The 6000-nt window shown below is 40.7% G+C and overlaps 1 protein-coding gene across 5 annotated transcripts in view; it reads left to right on the top strand.

Moving 5' to 3' along the window:
• Positions 1 to 3449, top strand: part of LOC147015130 (uncharacterized) — a 39039-nt gene extending 35590 nt beyond the window's left edge. For all 5 annotated transcript variants that reach the window (XM_085849601.1, XM_085849603.1, XM_085849602.1 and 2 more), the window contains one exon: positions 1711 to 3449. The gene's annotated coding sequence lies outside the window, so the exon portion shown is untranslated. The remainder of the gene's footprint in view (positions 1 to 1710) is intronic.
• Positions 3450 to 6000: the final 2551 nt, after the last annotated feature.

Here is a 6000-nt window from a genome sequence, read left to right on the forward strand (position 1 = left end):
AATCAACCCTACCCCACGTGATCTGCCGATTGGCGTATTTCGGTTCTTGTACAAGGACCCGTCGCTCGGAGTTATCCGGGCGGCGATCTATATTCTGGGCGATCGGTCGGGCCGACTCGACTTGTGGCTCTGTTCAGAGCGGTCGGTTGGCGGCTGACCCACGGCTTGTAACAATATATGTATATATATATATATATATATATATATATATATATATATATATATATATATATATATATATATATATATACATGCATTTTGTTGTTTTGATCTTTTGTTAATAAATTAGTGTGGTGTTGATGTGACGCAGGCATGATTGGCTGAATGGCCTCCTGTGTCTAATTTCCTTGTGTTTCCTTGACACCAGGGGTTTTTTTTTAAACAACTAAAATGGCTACCAGTCGGCCCTCTTGGATTTTATGTCGAAAAAAAAATGACGTACATACAGTATGTATACCATCATATGTTGTCTTTGTGCCAAGTGCGAATAAAATCGGTCCATACATGTCTGAGACATGGTTGTGGACGCACACAAAATAAAGACCAAATCCATAAGTCCCTGTTTTGGACCAAGTCAAACGGGAGCTAATAAAAGATGGTGGGTTAAAATAAATACTTGGTGAAAAATCATTTGCTGGAAGGCTTTAGGAAGGTGTATTTAGGCAAAACAAGAAAGGTTTTTGTTGGAAAATATAAGGAGAAAAAGAGTCAATAAGGTGAACAAACTTGTGATGTGATATGAATGGGATGAGCAATACGGATTCAGGCCAGGTGGGGCAGATTAGTATTACGGACACAGGCCAGGTGGGGCAGATTAGCAATACGGACACAGGCCAGGTGAGGCAGATTAGTATTACCGACACAGGCCAGGTGGGGCAGATTAGCAATACGGACACAGGCCAGGTGGGGCAGATTAGTAATATGGACACAGGCCAGGTGGGGCAGATTAGTATTATGGACACAGGCCAGGTGGGGCACATAAGTAATACAGATACAGGCCAGGTGGGGCAGATTAGCAATACGGACACAGGCCAGGTGAGGCAGATTAGTATTACCGACACAGGCCAGGTGGGGCAGATTAGCAATACGGACACAGGCCAGGTGGGGCAGATTAGTAATATGGACACAGGCCAGGTGGGGCAGATTAGTATTATGGACACAGGCCAGGTGGGGCACATAAGTAATACAGATACAGGCCAGGTGGGGCAGATTAGCAATACGGACACAGGCCAGGTGGGGCAGATTAGCAATACGGACACAGGTCAGCTGGGGCAGATTAGTAACACGGACACAGGCCAGGTGGGGCAGATTAGTAACACGGACACAGGCCAGGTGGGGCAGATTAGTAACACGGACACAGGCCAGGTGGGGCAGATTAGCAATACGGACACAGGCCAGGTGAGGCAGATTAGCAATATGGACACAGGCCAGGTGGGGCAGATGAGTAACACAGACACAGGCCAGGTGGGGCAGATTAGTAACACGGACACAGGCCAGGTGGGGCAGATTAGTAACACGGACGTAGGTCAGGTGGGGCAGATACCTTTAACCTGTGACTGCTTTTCCTTGTGCCATATTTCCCTTCTCCACGTGCAATAGTCGTTGTTCTTTCATTGAAAGCTTAAATCAATGTTCTCTTTCTCCACCTGACAGTCAAATTGCAAGTATGTGACCTATTATATATTTTATTTGCACAATTTGTTTTTTTAGGAATACAAGATACAAACCAAGCAGCAGAGTTGCAAAAAGTGAAAGCAATTAAAGAGGAGAATATTCCGTTGGCGATTCAAGTGGAAAATGAAGTTCAACAATGAACTGGTTTCGTTTATGATTTTTATTTTGCATCAAAACATGTTTTCACAGCAGTTATGAAATCATCAACTACCTTTGTACATATTTTTTATGCCGATTTTAGTCCATGTTAAACTTTGAAAACAACACTGGTGGGGAGTTGGGAGAGGGGGTGATAGTGGCAATGGTTGAGGAGTCATCTTAAAAATTTAATTATGAACATTTTGGTGCTTTATTTAATTTTTTACCCTCGCCGAAGTAGACGGTATTTCATTTGGGTCCATTTGTTTGTCTGTTTGTCCGTCTGTGTGTTTATCCACACAGAACTTTTGTGTTTTTCTCCGCATCCCTCATCTACATGACAGCCATATTGGAAAAACGGAAAAACTTTGGACCTCTGTATCTCTGAAACTGCACCAAGGGAAAAATTGAAATTTGACACAAAGCAAGTACTCCTCATGGGGAATGAGTGATTTTTTTAATGACGTTACAGGTCTCTTTGTTATGACGTTATCATTGCATATGTAGAATGCTACATCCGATCAGCATGAACATTTTTGAGGGTCATCTGGGGATAAAATGGTCCACAAAAATTTTTGATGACATCATCGGTCATGTGATTCGGCAGCCATATTGTAATAAATAAATAAAACCTTCATAAATCTCTGAAATGGTTGAACAGATTGAGGCGAAACTTTACACATATGACCACCGCCTATCCATGAGGAACAAAAGGCTCATACATATGATGTCATAGGTCACATGGTTTGGCAGCCATATTGGATTTACCCTAAAACATGAAAATCTTCTTCTCCAGAACGGCTGGACAGATCGAGGGGAAACCTCACACAAATGTTCCCCAAGTCATGTGTGTACAAGTTTGTTTAGGAGCAATTGACAAGTCACATGGTTTGGCAGCCATATTGGATTTGAGAAAAATACTAAATAATGTTTTCTCTGGAACCACTTAATCAATCGATATGAAACTTCACAGTTATGATCCAGTAGTGATGGGGAATATGTTTTAAATTTTAACTTGATCGGACACATGGTCTGGCAGCCAGAATTATTTAATTTTTTGATCTGGGTTCTTTTATATTTATTTTTTATGATAAGGTTCACTTGGCTGTGCCTGGATGGGTTTAAGGGTAGAGGAGTAGCAGCAGAAATGTGAATCCTATCCAGGTTCCTCCTGATGACTTCACCTTTTCTTTTTGCTTGTTTGGGTTCCTTCTGATGACTCCAATGCAGGACTGTACCTAGTTGGTCATCCATCTGATTTGTATTGAATTTATTTTAATCTAATTCTGAATTCAATTGCATAATAATAATAATAAAAAAACGTCATAGGTCAGGGTCAGGTGTCAGAATAAAGTGGGACGTCTTGGTACCCCATCATCACTGCCAGCATTTATAAAGTGGCAACTCTAATTATGTCTCTTATTCATTACGTAACACACCAGTACACAAACACCACACAAAACTACACAAGCACCACACAAAACAAGTCCTGGTGAGGGTCTGCAATCTCTGATTGCTCTTTTTCTTGTATTCCTTGATTTTGCAACCACTGTTGTGTCTCTCCCTCTACACCTGTACAATCGAGAAAATGTCTAATCAGAAAGCAGACTTTAATAAATCTATACTAAAAATGTCAATTGGTGTGTGTGTGTGTGTGTATTAGTGTGTCCCTCCATAACTCCAAAACTATAAAAACCTAGCAGCCTGAAACTTTGCATGCATACCAAGAAAACTCCAAGGAAGTGCAAGAGTGAAAATTGGGTGTTTGGGTTAATTAAAACACCCCTTTTGAAGATAATTAAAGGCCTTGTTTAATTATTTCCTTCATCAGGCGATCCTCGGCCACTTCGCTATCTGGGGTCTTCAGGCATATCCTATATAACCTCGCTGGGGTCTGAAGCCGTCATATTTTTTGGCCTGCTCAACCTCGCCTTGATTTGGAACAGGCCACAACGATTTCTTAACAATAGTGATTTTTTTTTTTAAACTTTCCTCATTCATATATCGAATGTCTGTCCATCATAGCTACGAATCGCTGGGTACATTGCAATGCTTAAGGCGCTGTCACACCTTGACGATTTAGCCAGCAATGGCAACGTATAAAAATGTATGTAAAACGTTGGCGTACGTTGAAATTTTGATTTTTTAAAAAGTTTTGGTCGTATTCATAACGTGTTGGTCGTATGCATAACATATTAGTAACGGGCACAGAATGTTTCGTTGTCTTATAGATAACTTAAACCAACGAATGCTTAGCCTGTTGTCGGCGTTCACAACCTATGCCCAACGATAGTTTAACTTAGGCATAGCGCGCTGCACGTATCGCCGCCGAACTCGTGGCGTTCTCTGTTAAAAACCTGCCACACGCCGATTTAAATCATAACCGCCTGAGAATTGGAAGTGTCAACATCGCAGTCACACCTTGACGATTTAGCCAGCGTATGCCGACCAATGAAAAATGTGTCTAAAACGCTGGCACACATTGAATACGGTATGGGTAAGTTGTGTATATAGTCCGTGAGCTAGATAAAAATTCAGTATCAAATTTGGGGCAAAGGGAGACCATACTTTTTTGGTGAGAAATAACCTATATTTCACGAAAATGTTTGCTGGCCCATCATCCATGTTCGTTTTTCGGCGTTATCCGCTTGGGGGCGCTCTTTGAGGGTCAAATGAACCGATTTTTTTTTTCTTTGCAGGTTTGCGAAGTAAAATGTATATATTATCTAACTGTCAAGATCAATTTGTGTTTTGATGACAATAATATGGTGTAATTACGTTATATATGTAATTTATTTAATGATAATGAACTACTTTTTCAATCTTCAAACGCGTTTTTCTCCAATATCTTTAAAATCAACGAGACCGACTTTGCAGAAGTTCGACTGGAGCCCATACTAGTCGGCATTTTCTCGATTTGCAAACTGAAATGGGAAGAGGCAAGTCTGTGCCAAATAAAAGTGCCGTTGATTGCAGTCAGCATAGAAAATGTCACGCCGACATCACAATATGTTAAAGCATACTGCCGCTGTCCAATATTATTATTATTTATTGACCACCATCACATACAGAGGGTAAAGCATGAAAGTATACACATCTTAGATATATAGTAGTAGTCCATTAATATAAACTGAATTTAGTAGTGTTCATGGAGCGGTATGCTATAAGTCAAGATGGAAAATTTTACTTTTGTTAAGAATCAATAGTCGTAAATCTGTTTAAGAACTTTGTGGGAAAATTTTGTAACGGAAGACGGATCGCTGTTCATTATAGTTGTAACAGAAGAGCTTTCATGGACTGCATGATTAGTCAGGAGATTTTCGTCTCGAATAACTTCAAATGATTTTATTAACGAGATGTTTTCTGTAGAGCACAAGGTCCAGTCTAATTGCGAGATCTATATCTTACGTTGTCGAAATGTCATCCCGCCGTCACTGAAGATTGTTATTATTGAAGTGGTTTATAGGCTGAACGTTCAGCTCTTTGTACAAATCGAAAATAATTTGACCATGTTGGTTTGATCTTGTGTCTGGGTTTCTTGTGTAATAACCGTTTTGCGAGTTAAAACGTTCGAGGTTTGGTATTCGTGCATTAAAGTCGCCCATAATAAATACCTTTTCTTCGTTAATGCATTTTTCATGTATGGTAGCAAAAACATTGAGTAGAAAGTATGGGGAATCCGACAGGGGGGATGTAACAGGCCCCAAATATATGATTCGGAATACACGACAGACTAAACCAGACTTGATCTTTCTCTTTTTTGACACTGTAGACTTGTGGCCATAAGTAATTAGCCACAAGTACCCCGAAAATACAATGTTCACTACTACGTTTTATTGGTAATTATATACAACATAGTGGGAGGCAATGATAACAGCTGTCTGATTCTGAACTTTGCACTTATTCTTCCCTACTGTCAGATTCTTCCTCTGAAGTATAGCCATCGGTAAGGTTGTCCTCTATGTCGTCTGTCATATTGGTACAGTCTTTCAGCCTACACTCATCTGTGCACTTCAAGCCATTGACGATACATTCGCAGGTTGGGAGTTCACAAACATGGCAGCATTTGCATGACATGAACTCTAGTACTACTTGTGGTGCAGGTGGACCACTCATCCACAGAACATCCAGATTGTCATCGTCTACAACGACCCAGCCATACCCAGGCTCAGGAGCTGGCACATCAGG

This window comes from Eptatretus burgeri, chromosome 12 (assembly GCF_056783735.1).
Source record: "Eptatretus burgeri isolate ZD-2024b chromosome 12, Ebu_testis_v1, whole genome shotgun sequence".
Taxonomy (NCBI): Eukaryota; Metazoa; Chordata; class Myxini; order Myxiniformes; family Myxinidae; genus Eptatretus; species Eptatretus burgeri.